This window comes from Triticum aestivum, chromosome 3A (assembly GCF_018294505.1).
Source record: "Triticum aestivum cultivar Chinese Spring chromosome 3A, IWGSC CS RefSeq v2.1, whole genome shotgun sequence".
Classification (NCBI taxonomy): Eukaryota; Viridiplantae; Streptophyta; class Magnoliopsida; order Poales; family Poaceae; genus Triticum; species Triticum aestivum.
Window position 1 is genome coordinate 17,090,512 of NC_057800.1, and position 16,008 is coordinate 17,106,519.

Consider the following 16,008-nt stretch of genomic DNA (forward strand, 5'->3'; position numbering starts at 1 on the left):
ATAGGGTCCACCTCCTGTTTCCTCTGTATAGTTGAGGTTGTGGCCCTCCTCTGTACTTATATATACGTGCCTAGTGCACCGAAAAATACATTGTGATTGCACATCCCATAACTTGTCCCTCTACATGCTGCAACAAAATGCGATAAGAAGCACCAAAATAAACCGAAATCTTCCGCATCCTACGAGGAGACGATCCATCAATCAGCCCCTACTGGTCACCGCCGACCTCCTCCTCGTAGTTGTCTTCATCGTCGTTGTCATCAGTCGTTTCCTCCTCCAACTCATCATCGTTGTCATCACACATCAACTCGGTATCTATGGTGATTGTGAGCACAATAGATGACTTTGGCACAAAGCTGAAAAAACTGCTCTTAGGCAGCCCATCTCAGAGCGAGGAGTTTGTGTTCGCGTCCAATGACGAGAGCTGGTAATGCCCCTTCCAGCAAAAGAAACCAACAGAACATCCGAACCAGGACAACTCTGAGACATTGAAGAATTAGGGTGACCTTCCGAAGATGTATGAGTATTGTGGGTGGTGTGACCCCAACCGCCTGCTCTAGCGCGAGCTTTCTGAAAGTGAGGTCGAGGAATGTCTGGACCTGCTGACTGGCCTCCCATTCAATGAGCTCCACTTACAGGTGGTTGTGGAGCCCTACAACATGGCCAATCCGCGGCCAATGGTGAGTTGCTAGCGCTTATTGTTTTGCTATTCCTTCAAGAGAAACCCCATTGCAGCCATCTGACGTTATTCCGCCTTTCTGTCAATCTTTTAGACACCTGCAGTGTGATCCTCGTCCTCCGTGACCTCATCAGGGTATCGCGGCCTCATACTTCCCAGGACTTAGAACCACCACTGAGGGCGGTTAAAATAATTTTGCGGCGAGGGCCGTGGCCATGCGTGAGGGCGTGCTCAAGAGACAAGGGTAACTGTCAGAAGATGCGCCCCCAACGAAGGGTGCTCGGTTGCATATGGAGCCTGCGATTGGCCTATCATCGCAGGAGGGGTCTTGTTGCGTTGAAGGTCTCTAAATCCGTAGCCCCCTTTCTTCATTGGTACACACATCTTTCACCATGCAAACCAGTGCATTTTTTTTCGCCATCACCCCACCAAAACCCAACTATTTCATTAGTGGTTGTTTTGCATATTCCTTTGGGCAACTTGAAAAGTGACATAGCATATGATGGAATTGCTTGAGCTATTGATTTTAGAAAAATTCTTACCTTGCATTGAGAGAAATTTTCCTTTCACCCATTGAGACGCTGGCATACACGGTCAATGAGATGCTGAAAACAGTCACTTTTATCGACACCCACCATGGTGGGAAGCCTCAAATATTTGTTTGACAGAGCTTCCATGACAATGTTAAGTTCCTTGCATACATCCTCTCATACACTAATAGGAGTATTAAGACTAAAAAATATGCTGGAATTGGCATTTTTAACCACTTGACTTGAACTTCCACAATAACGTCCAGAATCCTTTTCAAGGTGTTTGCACTTTGCATATTTTCTGTCAATAATATCAATGAATCCTTTGCAAAAAGGAGATTAGAAATTAACAGTAGGAATTCTTCTGTCTCTGTACCATTGAACCAGACTTTGTAGCTGACAGAAGAAACACATTTCACTATCATTTGGACCCACTGCTCATGAAACCCCATTCTCAACATCATCCTCTCGAGAAATCCCCATTCCACTCGATCATAAGCTTTCATCATATCAAGCTTTACATCACATGTTAGTCCGAAGATGCTTTAGAAACTCTTTTCAATTATAATCATATGAATCAGCGATTTACTTTTTGTGCTAACTAACTCATATTTTGTTCTAGAAAAACTCATATTTTGATGCTTAATATAATGAACAAATTTAGACCCAAAATATGAGGGACTCTCTCCATTTCGTTTTACTCTGCATAGAAAATTTGTCTGAAGTCAAACTTCATAAAGCCAACAGTCTAAACATATATACATGCTGTAGCAGTGCACTAGATTTCACATCCTTTCTGTGTGCGCTTGATAAATGGTTGTAAACATCATGGTCTATCTCACTGTCAGCTGGTAACCTAGGTGAATCACTCTAGCTTTTCATAAACCTTTGTTGAAACATAGTCTGATTTAAGAACTTCCAGCTCGTCTGCTAATCAGAATATATTTTCTTTGGGAGTGTCTCTTGTTTAAACTGTGTACATTGAGAAAAATGCACTTGAATTCGGAGATTATCCTCTACCTGTCTGTAATTTCTTGGTTGTCTTTCATATGCTGTCCAAATCAAATTCTGATTGTAGTATGCATAAAACAAATTTTGTATCTAATATTGGATTTGACAAATAGCTACTCGTAAAGTAAGATAGGTTAAGCTTATAGGCTCCATATAAAGTTCTGTTAACAGAGATGTTGAATGTGCAATATAGCATTGACAACAGAGATGTTATATTCCACCTTCAACCAACTTGTCATCTTCTTAGAAGTTAGAACAAGACATACTACAGTCTTAGTACTGATATTTAGCTGGCTAACAAAGCCGAATAACTCGGTCAATCATCAATATGTACTTCATAAAATCACATGATATCTAAGAAAAGCATCTACTGTACTTTGTGTTAAATCCACACAGCTTGCAGTTGTACTAGATGAGTAATAGCCATTGGACTCATGGCTCGCGTCTTAGATTTAATCTACCGGTACCAGAATTTCCATAACAATCATGCAGCCTTTCCATTCCAGCATCATCAAAGCATGTTGCCTTACTTTCGGAGGTGGATTTCGCTATCTCCTGAGTTGCGGCCATGCAGTGTTTAGGCTTTTGCAACATGGCCATGTAATCACTGTTAGAAGCCTAGGGCGATTTTCGCTACCAAATCTTTTTGTAGATCACTCATAATGATGGTTCAGTACAAGTTCAAGTGCTGATAAAACAAAACATGGTGTAGATATCATGCATGTTTGCTGAAAATTCGAGTTCAATAATGTATCTTTGTGCTGATTCTATATGATTTGAAGCAAAAATTTACCAAAAGTACAAACATAGTGCTCAGCATGCAATAGGATGGATGTCTAATAGAGACCAAAAGAACACTAGTGCCCTCTCCAAAGCTGAAAGATTCAGATATAGTTACTAGTCAAACCCAATGATCCACAATTGCCCCATTACCTGCAAATGGGGCCTATTGTGGTGTGAGTTCCATATGCACTACGATTGTGCCACTTGTACCGGCAGCTGGAAGCAACACCTTAGGCACAAGGAACGGGAAGCCATCATCGGGAAGCCCATCATACAGATTAGTGTTCCTCGTTTGGAACTCCGTAGCCTGGGAGTAGCCGGTTTTAGTGCATGACAATGCCAGCGCGCACTTGAACTTAATTCCAGTATTGTGAGGCTGGACGCAGCAGACCTTGATGACACCACCGGAGGACTCCAACTTCATGCAGACCAGGAAAATGTGTCCATCCTGACCCACAAGAGCGGTTGCTGACGTGGGAGGATCAACATTGACGTGCATATATATCCCAAACCACTCGCTGTATGGAACTTCCAGGGAGCGCAAGTTGTGCTGGGATGAGAAATGCTCCAGGAGCATTGCAGTTGGTCCACTGAAGCCGCAGTTGGCTATGGGACAGAAGCATGGTGCATGCAAACATTCTTTCTCATGCTCTACTTTTTGGTAGTATTTTATACTCACAGTGCATCCATTGGGGCAAGCAACTTTGAGGGATTCAACCACATATTCTAGCCAGTTGCAGCGGTTGTAGACTGTGGGAAGGGAGAAGAAGTAGCACTTGCCTGGGAGCTTGTCATGGCAAGACGAACATATGGTATGACCCACAGTGTACTGACACTGACCAAACAGAAACAACAAATCAGTGCATATGATATGAGTTAGTAACTATGCTAATGACCAAAATGCAATGATCTCTTTTTGTTAGCCATTTGGACTAATGTTGTGTGCATCTGATGTGATGTTGTTCTGATTCTTCAGAATTTTCAACCTTGACTTGCAATTTTGCAACTACAAAATTACAATCCAAAAACATACAATCTTGTAATCGCCCTATCCGATTCTAATTAACTAAATAATTTCTGGAAAATCCTACAGTTTGCGGACAAAGTCAGACGAATTGGAAGTAATATAATAGTAATCGAATCTAATAATTAACGAATTTCGAAATATTATAAGACACCCAGATAGTTCCTCAGATCTATTGACATGCTATCGCCTCTGAGAAGCTCCTAGGGCTTGAGTTGTACCAGCGGAGATCAAATCAAACACAAGGGATATTACCTGGAAAATGGGAGGGCGCATGGGGTGGCAGCAGATGGAGCAGTCGAGGTCGTCGATGGTGAAGATGGGGCCCGCCGCCCCGACCTTCATCCTCTGGCTGACACCGCCCTCATCTTTCTCCCTCTCCTCCCGCTTTCCCATCGCTTCCTTCCTTCCTTCCGCCGAAAGTAGTGGCGGCGGCAAGGACAGCCGCCGGATTGCAGAGGCAGAGGTTTCTGGTTGCTCTTGCTGTAAGAGAAGCCGCCTCTCTCTGTCTTGGGATCTTGTCCCCCCTTTATTCGGTTTTCTGTCTGGCGTTGTAGGTGGGAGCCGAAAGAAGGAAAGGAGAGATAGGTCAGACGCTGGGCCGAGCAATGGCCCAATTAGAAGATGCGTTCACACTACTGCATGTCTACACGCACATAACACCTGCTGTTATTTCTCAAAAAAAACTGCTGTTTCTCAAAAGATAATCATAACACCTGCTAAATACTCTCCCTAAGAAAAGCCATGCTAAATACTTAATTTGTAACTTTTGTGTTAATAATACTTCTTTTGGAGTTTAGGTAGAAACACCTACACTAGCAATTCAATTGATATTGTATTATGAAGATGTCCATATTTAGGATTGTATACATGAAAAAAAAGTCATTCAACCAAGCTTTGATATATGGTAGTAATGAAGCTCTACGGGCGGCGGCAGTCGAGGGATTTGGTATGGAAGGAATTCTAGAGAGTTTGAACGACAGTGGGAGATCAGATTCATGGGAAGCATGGAACGCCTCTCGTGTGGGAGAGATCAGGGAGAAGTTCTGGTTTGTGAATCTAAGGCAAGACGAGGATGAGGATGGCATCCTAGAGGAAGATCTGAAGGAGTTATAGCATGATGCTAAATTATGGCGCTTGCTAGGGTTCATACTACCAGAACGTTCAGCCATGGCATGTTCTTCGAAGAGATGGTACACACTTGGAGGTTGGCATTTGTAGTAGAGTTTAGGGTTATGGAGGATAATGTATTCTCAATACAACTCTGATGCCTTTGTGATTTGGAGGGTGTGATGATATTAGAGTTACATGAGAGGAATGCGGGGAATAATGAGGTATTGATGCTCATGGATAAACTGGATGATGTAGAATTGGACATGTAGTTGACGGATCATGGAGATGGAGCAGATACCACCTCACAAGAGTAAAAGAGATTGAAGAAAAGAAATGAGAAAACAGTGGAATATGACTTGTCCAAATTGGTGGGGTCCCCGTTGGATCACCACATTGCCAAATGTGTATCTCAAGTTGGAACTGTCGGGAGCTCAGGTGACGCTGAACAATTCAAGATTTGGTCTGCATGGTGCGGACGCAATGCCTGAAACATGTCTTCTTGTCCAAGATGAGGAAGGCGAAGGTGGGTATGAAATCTAAGGTGAATGCTAGGGATTTGTCATTGCTTTTTGATGAATCGAAGGGAGAAAGGAGGGGTGATTTCCCTATGCGACGAAAGCATTAAAGTGCAAGTCAAGATATTCGAGTGTGAAACGGTGTGGGAGTTTGTTGTATGCGAGAACTGAGAGCACAAGAAAGGCATGAAATGTGGACTTTGTTGAGATGACACAAGCCAAACACGATGGGGTCCATATGATAGTCAGAGTGCAACTCATGCTCTAGGAGATACGAAAGACTAATGATGAAATGAAGAGAAGTGCTATCACATTGTATCTCCAACATTTGGGATTTAAGGGCATGCAGTAGGTATATGATAATAAGAAAGCCATGCAAAATAATTTGAGAGTTGTAGCCAACCCAGAATATGGAGCACTTCCTCCTAACGAAGCTGCACAACAGATACCAGTTCCCAGGCCGGGATGACCGCAAACTTCCGTTGGAAGATGATGTCATGGACAAGATAAACAACCACGCCGTGGGCAAGTACAGCAATGCATTGGCCTCATAGAAAGTGAGGGTGAAAACAAGCCATTGATGATAAAGAACCCATGTCCAAGAATTTAGCGGACAATCTAAGACTGATGGAAGAGGAGTTCGAAAAATTCAAGGTCACTTGCGCTACAAAGAAACCAAGCTTAAGTCTGAGAAATTCAAGGGGCTTTAGGAAAGGAACACGGGGAACCACTGCCTCGGAAGCTATGGTTACCTTGGCAAGAGGCCCATATGGGATAAGGAGGACGCGGAACGTGAAGCCGTAAGGATCCCAAACCCCTACGGGGAGTTCACCGACTCACGGGAGCGTGACTTCATCAGGGCGTGATACAAGTGGGACAAGGGAAAGAAGGTTTGGTACACGGACCTGGTCACGAGGAAATTGATTAGATTACTGGTAATTATTATTTTACCACCTTACATCTAGCTTTTGATCAAGTCGACTACACATTGTAGTAACATTTCTAAATGGTTCATGTTCCTTTTGCAGAAAGAGTAACATAGGCTTGCGGTCGAAAGTGACTCGTTATCTCAGTCGCTAAAGAGGCCCAAGTGGGACACCCCCCTCAACCGGGCCTTGAACATACTGAAGGGACTCCCTTTAGACCAGCGGCCACAATATGGACGTGTGCACGGCGTCGGAGATGGGCCACGTGAAAGTACTACTATGACGAGGTCCCAAAGGACAAAAGGCAGAAAAAGAAGTTCAGTCAGGTGAATATCAATGAGAAGGTGAAGCTTGCGGTCGCGAGAAATGTAGCTGAGGCCGAGAGAAAAGCAGTTGAGGCCGCAGAAGTGGCCAAAGATGAGTTGGTCCACCAGGCAGTCAATGTAGGTATAGCTGCCTGGAGAAATGATTTCATAGCATCGGTTAATACCTTGATTCTGGCTATTATCGACTGGACGAAGCAAAATCCAGACATAATAGCAAAGGTTTTCCCATTCCCATCTTTGTCGGGAGTAATTCGGTGAACATCACACCATCTCCTGCTCTCGCAACCGCACATGTTCCCGCATCCACGCCTGCTCCCGCAGTCGCTCATAGCAGTTGGCAACAATGATTGATTCTACGTCCTCCATCTCATGATGGAGTTCAGAAGGGATAGCCAACATATTCACATGTAAACCAGAAATGACGACCATATCCGCAAATGGGTAGAATCCTTAGGAGCCAAACCAGATTATAAACTCAAGGATGACTTCTTTCGCATGTAGAAGGACATTGCAATGATCATCATGAATGAAATTGCTGAAGAGAAGGGGATGTTCCACCACTACCCTATGTCACGAGCTGACATCCGAAATCGTAGAGGCCTATAATGTTTGGATCTAACACCGTTCATGAAGCTATGGTGCATCCTCCAAAATATGGACGGATGAAACTTGCAGTGATTTATGATGCTGATGATGATGTGCGGGCTGAATTAGTACTTTCTGTAGCGATGAAACTTTGTGATGTAAACGGTCCAGCTGAACTTTCGTAACGGTAGTTAATTAGTTTGTGTATGATGAACCTGTGTACATCTAGTTAATTAGTTTGGCTACGATGAACCTACGTTGATTATGTTTTTCTCTATGTTGCATATTTTTGCTAACTCTTTCTCTTCTTGTTGCTCAAGTATATTATGTTGCATACTATTGTTGAATTCACTTGATGAAGATGCATCTCTAACAGGTACATATGTCCTCGATGGCGAAGAAGTGCTATGTCGTGTATATATGGAGGGTTCTAGGAGTTTATGACGAGTGGCTAAAGTGTCAGGCCCTAGTGTAAGGGTTCTCGGGCAGTAGCCAGAAAGGGTTCGATAGCAGAGAAGAAGTGGAAGTTAGTTACTTGAGGTTCTCACTAGCGCCAGAAAGGAATCAGAACTGACGCCTCATGTACTGCATAATTCTGCTCTTGCTCATAGTGATATCTCTTCTCTTCTATATCATGGTATAGATGGATGATGAAACATGTGTATGGGATGACGACGTAGTTGCATGTATTTGAGAAATATCATAAGTTGTATCTCTATTTCTAGATCGATGATGATAAGGGACATCATTTGTGTTGTATGATGATGACATGATTTGATGAGACTATTTGTATATGTAAGATATGTTGAGACTATTGTGTGTATGATATGATAGAGACTATTGTATAAAACCTATAAAAAACAGAGTAAATATGTTGTAGAAAAAAGTAAAGAAAATAATAATAGTAGCGTGGGGTATGTGTGTACCAGCAACGCTGTGTTGGATGTACTGCATCCAGAACAGGCATGCTGTAGCTTTTAGCAATAGAGAGGTTCCCCGTAACGCGCTACTGCTAAAGTCGGATAGCAGTAGCGGTGGCTGACACACGCAACTACTAAATGTTAGATGTAGCACCGTTGCAGTAGGGCAGGCACCCGCGCTTCTGCTAGGCGTTAAACCCGCGCTACTGCTAGGGTTTTCTCTAGTAGTGGGTGTTTGATGCTATATATTATTATCAAATAATGTGTTGCATCTCTATTATGTCTGAGTAGTATCTATTTGTCCTTTGGATTAATTGAGATATGCTATGGTTGATATGAGTGGTATGTTATTCTGTTGATATCCTATGCTACCCATTGTTTCCCGCACACGTGTGGGATTCTTGCTATAGGGTGTGCAATATGTGATTGTTTTTCTTATGGTGGACTGTAGGAGTGATAAAAACCTAAACCCCAGTTCGTGAGTGGTTGCATATGGAATTGAATGCGACCTTAGAACTTAATGCTATGGTTGGGTTTTACCTTATGCTCTGTTTGGATGTTGATATTGAGGGCCATGGTATTGAATTGGCTCCAATATCAAATCTGCTTGACTTTGATATTGATATTGAATCCGAATTCTATTGTTTGGATGTGCACGGAATTGACACTTGTAATTCGCATAAGGGGCTCAATTCTCAAGCTTGTTTGGATGGTCATTCTCTACATTGGAATTGCTTATTTGTAACAGGATGAATATTGCATAGAAATTAGAAGGGAATATAAGATTCTAGGGTTTCCTGAGATGGGGGGGAGAGGTACACCTTTGATGGAGGAAGAGGGAAGGAGAGGCACCTTCGCCGCCGGGGAGCTCACTGTGCGCCGCCGTTCATCTCCTCCTTCCGCGCGCTGCTTCTGCGTTTTCCAGGAGGGATGAACGAACCGGTAAGTGGGGTGTTCGATCCCTAAATTCAGAACGAAGTCGAGGTAGGAACCTCTAATTTCGGGATAGTAGGAGCGGGGAGGGAAAGTAGGCCAACCAATCTCTTGGGCCAATACCGAGCGTCAATTCCATGGCCATCCAAATAGAGATATTCGGGCTGTCTAATGCCAATGCCAAAATTTGGGCCTCGATATCAACATTCGAACGGGGTGTTAGTGAATCTTTGGTAATTTCACATGCTTGCTAGAGTTCTAATCATAAGAATGTATGTTCCGAGTACGGATAGTATGTTAGCTTAGGCCTCTCCCGCATACGTATGATGATTATCACTACTGTTTCATATCCAATTCCGCAAGGAAAATGTATTTTTCTATTGTTCTTCCAAAACCCTTTACTTTATTTTTTTTATTAAAACAACACATAATTCTTTATATTATTGCAAAGCTCATTAAGTGTGCGTAGAGTTGTATTAGTGATTGATAGAACTAGAGAGAATATTAATTCGATGTATATTTAGCTTCCCGTTGGGTTCGATACTCCTACTTATCAAAAAGATTACAACTGATCCCCTACACTCTTGTGAGTGATGAATGGACAACATAAGTTTTAGCCAACACTTGAGGGGGTTGATTTTTCTATCACCTGGCTCGTCAACTTCGTGTGTCCTTTTCAATGGAAGCCTCGACACTCCATTTCCTCATCGACGGGGTTTTTGGCATGGGGACCTTCTGTCGCCCACGCTCTTCATCATGGCAATTGACCTGTTGCATCATCTTATTTGCCTGGCCGCTGATTCGGGCATTCTCATGCCACTCAGAGCCAGTCCGCATGAGGGAGTCCTGGATTAGGGGGTGTCCGGATAGCCGGACTCCTGGACTATGAAGATACATGATTGAAGACTTCGTCCCGTGTCCGGAAGGGACTTTCCTTGGCGTGGAAGGCAAGCTTGGCGATACGGATATGTAGATCTCCTACCATTGTAACCGACTCTGTGTAACCTAGCCCTCTCCGGTGTCTATATAAACCGGAGGGTTTTAGTCTGTAGGATAAACATACAATCATACCATAGGCTAGCTTCTAGGATTTAGCCTCCTTGATCTCGTGGTAGATCTACTCTTGTACTACCCATATCATCAATATTAATCAAGCAGGGCATAGGGTTTTACCTCCATCAAGAGGGCCCGAACCTGGATAAAACACTGTGTCCCCTGCCTCCGGTTACCATCCGCCTAGACGCACAGTTCGGGACCCCCTACCCGAGATCCGCCGGTTTTGACACCGACATTGGTGCTTTCATTGAGAGTTCCTCTGTGCCATCGCCATTAGGAAGGATGCCTCATCCCGTCTTTAAAGACGGCACCGTTGCTAAGGGAGCTTTGGCTGTCGGCCAAACTCTTAGGCTAGGTGGTTTCCTTATGACCGCCGTTCGACTGCTGCGCCGATGATGACCTCTCGAGTCACCGAAAGCAATCTTCACGTCAGCTTGGAATTCGCCGAGTAGCTAGATCCAGCGGAGCTCTCTTCCCTAAACGAGCTCTTGGATCGCTTCGCCGCCCTAGGAGTCGCTACGGATTACGACCAGATTGGGCCTAAACCCGATCTGAGAGAGATTAACTCTCCCCAGGTCACCCATCACGTTGTCGTGGTAGAGGGACAGTGCTGCGACCCTTCATCTATCTTAAGGACTAGCTATGTCCAGATTCCCGACCCCTCCAAGACGGATACTCGCGGAGGGGAGGACATCACTCAAGACCTGAACTTAAAGTGAGGCGACGGGCTAGATTCATTGGACAGCATCCAAGAATCCAAACTTCCGAGTTCGGAAACTCCTTGGCCCCTGGGTCTCAGATTGGGTGAGGTTTCGGATTTGATTCCACCCACCCACCCATACATAAGCGATCTATCCCAAATTAGGCAAGAGCTCGAAGAAACAGTGCATCATTACTGGGCCAGATTCCTCCTGGTTATGAATAGGATAAAGGACTGCCGCGAGGAAGACGCAATTTCATTCTTCTGCAATAATTGCACGGACAAGGGAATCCTCAACGCCATAAGTCGCCGTGATATTACACGCTTCGCTAACTTGGCGTCCATAGTAAGAAAGTATTGTGCGATGGAAAGCGCCTGGAAAACCGAAATACAATTTTGGGACAATCCGGCCCTGAATACAAACCCAGTCCGAAATAAAAGGGTGCATCATCGCCAGACACCCGGGTTCAACACCAAAAAGCAAAAGCCCTCTACAGGGCACAGAACCGTACTGGAAGGATGGCTTAATGGACCCTGTAAAATTCACAGTGCAGAGGGCACCACACCAACTCATAGCCTTAGAGCATGTTGGATCCTCCGGCAGGTGGCAAAAATTGGCGAAGATCTTCTAATTCCAGAAGCCACAGAAAGCCACCCCAGAGACACCAGTACGGTATTAACAGTCTTTGAGACTTTCGCATCAAATAATATGCGAAAAAGAACACCCCGCAGCCTTGCCGAAGTCTACCAAGTAGCAACAATAAACCCATGGAGTCACATGGCTATTACTTTTAGCGCTAGTGATGAACCTAAATTCCGAACAGCCCGAGCACCAGCCGCATTGGTCCTTAGTCCAATAGTGGACGGCTTTCGTCTTACCAAGGTACTCATGGATGACGGCAGCGGATTGAACCTCATTTATGAGGAAACCCTTCAAAAAATGGAAATAGACTGGAACCGCATTGAGCGAAGCAGCACAACCTTTAGAGGAATAATCCCCAATCAGGAAGCGCGCTGTACAGGAAAAATTAAACTAGATGTGGTGTTCGGCACGCCGGATAATTACAGGTCCGAAGAGGTCACGTTCCAAGTGACCCCATGCAGTAGCGTATATCACGCTCTGCTAGGGCGGGAAGCGTTTACAATCTTCCAAGCAATACCCCATTACGGGTACATGAAGCTCAAGATGCCCGGGCCTAACGGAATCATCACTCTCACTAGTGATCTGGACATAGCACTCCGCGCCGAAAACAAGACAGCCGCACTGGCCCTCGAGGCGCTATCCGAAGCCCTAGCGGCTGAGGAACTGACTGCGCTGCGCTCCACGGTGAATAGGGACGATGTGATACTCGACAAAAGATCCAAGTCCACCTCCTTTAAACCGGCGGACGAAATAGTCAAATTCCAGGTCCATCCAACGGACCCCAATAAAACAGCTTCCATCAGGGCACAGTTAAACCCTGATGTAGACGCCGCACTGCGAGAGTTCCTACGAGAGAACTGGGACATTTTCGCCTGGCACCCTTCAGACATGCCAGGAATCCCACGCAGGCTGGCCGAACACAGCTTAAATATCCTAAAAGGATTCAAGCCAGTCAAACAGGCTCTTCGGCATTTTTTCGAACCTAAGAGACAGGCCATGGGAGAGGAACTAGCCATGTTATTGGAGGCCGGATTTATCAAAGATATAAAACACCCGGATTTTAAAGACCTGGTGATGGTACCAAAGAAGGACAAATCATGGCACCTGTGCATTGATTTTAAAGACCTTAACAAGGCTTGCCCAAAGGATCCCTTCCCTCTCCCCCACATCGATCAAATTATCGACGCTACCGCAGGACATGATTCGTTGTGTTTCCTTGACGCATACTCCGGCTACCATCAAATAAAGATGGCAGAGTCAGACCAAGCCGCAACGGCATTCATCACACCATACGGCCCATTCTGCTTCAACACAATGCCCTTCGGGCTCAAAAACGCCGACGCAACATATCAGCGCATGATTCAGACATGTCTGGCAAACCAGATCGACAAAACAGTGGAGGCATACATAGATGATGTGGTCGTTAAAACAAGACATGTCGAATCTCTAGTAGACGACTTGAGGCTAACATTCGATAACCTCCGAACATACGACATCAAGCTCAACCCGGAAAAATGCGTTTTCGTCGTCCCAGCCAGAAAGCTCTTGGGCTTCATTGTATCCGATAGAGGAATTGAAGCAAATCCAGCCAAGATCCGAGCTATGTCACAATTGGATATCCCGAAGGACCTCAAACAAATACAAAAATTAACCGGATGTGTGGCTGCTCTAAGCTGCTTTATCTCGCGCTTGGGAGAAAAGGCCCTACCCCTTTACCGCCTCCTTTGGCGCACCGAACACTTCGAGTGGACGGATGCAGCCACAGCCGGACTCGACGAAATAAAAGCCATCTTGGCAACAAACCCAGTCCTGGCCGCGCCAAACATTGGCGAACCAATGCTATTATACATTGCAGCAACCCATCAGGTCGTAAGCGCAGTGCTCGTCGTCGAACGAGAAACGGACGGACACAAATTCCCCCTTCAAAAGCCGGTCTATTATGTGTCCACTGTCCTTACTCCGTGCAAGTCACTGTACCCGCATTATCAAAAGATTGCGTACGCAGTATTTATGGCATCCCAGAAGGTGCGACACTACTTTCAAGAGTGCTCAATAACAGTAGCCTCGGAAGTGCCACTTAACGATATTATAAACAACCGCGATGCGACCAACCAGATTGCAAAATGGGCCATTGAGCTCCTCCCGTTCGACATAACTTACAAGCCACGGCGAGCTATCAAGTCGCAAGTTTTGGCCGACTTTGTCGCAAAATGGATGGAGGCCGAACCCCCTAAAGAGTACGACACATATTCAAACTGGGTCATGCACTTCGACGGCTCCAAAATGTTGGCCGTTCTAGGGGCTGGCGTCGTTTTGACATCCCCCACAGGAGACACAGTTCAATACGTACTCCATATAATGTACACAGACTCCAACAATGCAGCCGAATATGAGGCCCTTTTACATGGTCTCCGGATGGCAGTATCCATGGGCATTCAACGCCTAGAGGTGCACGGGGACTCGAACCTCGCAATATCCCAAATAAATGGAGACTTTGATGCCAAGGATACAAAAATGGAAGCTTATAGCAACGTCGTCCTAAAAATGTCAGCTCGGTTCGAAGGGCTCGAATTTCACCATATAGCCCGGGGAAATAATCAGGCGGCAGATGTCCTGGCACGCATCGGCGCAAAACGCGATGTAGTCCCCCCCAACATCTTCTTGGAAAGGTTGTTCAAGCCATCCGTAGTATGGGAAGGGGAACCCGACAATAACAGCCCGGACCCAACCGCACTGCCCGACACCGAACACTCTGACATAATTGGAGGCTCTGCCAATGAAATAACACCTTCATCCCACGTAATAATGGCTGTCATCGCCCCGTGGACAGAACCATTCCTCGCCTACCTTACTAGGCAGGAACTCCCCGAGGACCAAAATGAGGCAGCTGCATAGTGCGGCGATCTAAAGCCTAGAAAGTCCATGAGGGAGAGCTTTATAAGAAAAGCACTACCGGAGTCCTTCAAAGGTGCATCTCCGAAGAGGAAAGGCGGAACCTCCTGGCTGAAATTCATGCTGGACTCGGCAGTCATCACGCTGCAGCTCGGTCCCTTGTAAGCAATGCCTTCCGTACAGGCTTTTATTGGCCGACGGCCCGGGCAGACGCCCAGGACTTAGTCCAACGATGCATCGGTGCCAGCTTTTTGCAAACCAAAGCCATATGCCACCCACTGCCCTCCAAACTATCCCCATCACTTGGCCCTTCGCGGTCTGGGGGCTTGACATGGTTTGACCCCTTAAAGGCGGAACCCACAAGAAAAAATACTTACTGGTCATGGTGGATAAGTTCACCAAATGGATAGAAGCCAAGCCTGTTAAGACGGCCGAATCCGGACCGGTGATAGACTTTATATTCGGGGTTGTACACCGTTACGGCGTCCCCCACAGCATCATCACTGATAACGGCATGAACTTTATGGCCGAGGAGGTAAAACTCTGGTGCAAAAACATGGGCATAAAGCTCGATTATGCTTCCGTCTATCACCCACAAACTAACGGCCAGGTCAAATGTGCAAATGGTCTTATCATGAGTGGCATCAAACCCAGATTAGTGCGGTCCCTTAAGGAATCTAATACGCATTGGGTAGAGGAGCTCGACTCCGTACTCTAGGGGCTATGGACCACACCGAATCGCACCACTGGATATACACCATTCTTCATGGTGTACGGCGCGGCGGTAGTTTTGCCCTACGACATAATTCATGACTCACCTCGAGTGCGCATGTACGAAGAAAGAGAAGCCGAGCTCGATCGGCAGGACAGTTTGGACGCCTTGGAGGAAGAGCATGACATGGCAAAAGCATGTTCTGCATTCTATCAACAGCAGGCTCGAAGATACCAAAGCAGAGAAGTACGGGCCAAAAATTACAACGTTGGCGAATTAGTTCTACGTCTGCCGGACAAGAAAAAGGACAAACTTAAGCCCAAGTGGGAAGGTCCCTTCATAATTGACCAGGTCCTGACTGGTGGAGCGTACCGTCTGTGAGATGCATTGCATAACCGACTCGAGCCGAACCCATGGAATGCAGCCCATCTCCGAAGATTCTATGCCTAGCACCGGACTCTGTGTTCGTCTCCTTCCTCTGTCCATTTTTATATACTTTCTGTCTTACATTTCTCTCCTTCTCCTCTCTATCTCTCTCTCTCTCTCTCTCTTATAGCCTTTAAAGGCTCATAAAGTGACGCGCTATCCGCGCTCATTAAACCTGGGGGCTTCTTTAAACAGAAGCTTATTTATATGGGCTTCATGCCCAAGACATGTGTC

At 45.6% G+C, this 16,008-nt stretch overlaps 1 pseudogene; it reads right to left on the bottom strand.

Annotated features, from left to right (window-relative positions):
* Positions 1 to 2,768: 2,768 nt before the first annotated feature.
* LOC123056621 (E3 ubiquitin-protein ligase SINA-like 7) lies at positions 2,769 to 7,336 on the bottom strand (annotated as a pseudogene).
* Between the last annotated feature and the right edge of the window lie 8,672 nt (positions 7,337 to 16,008).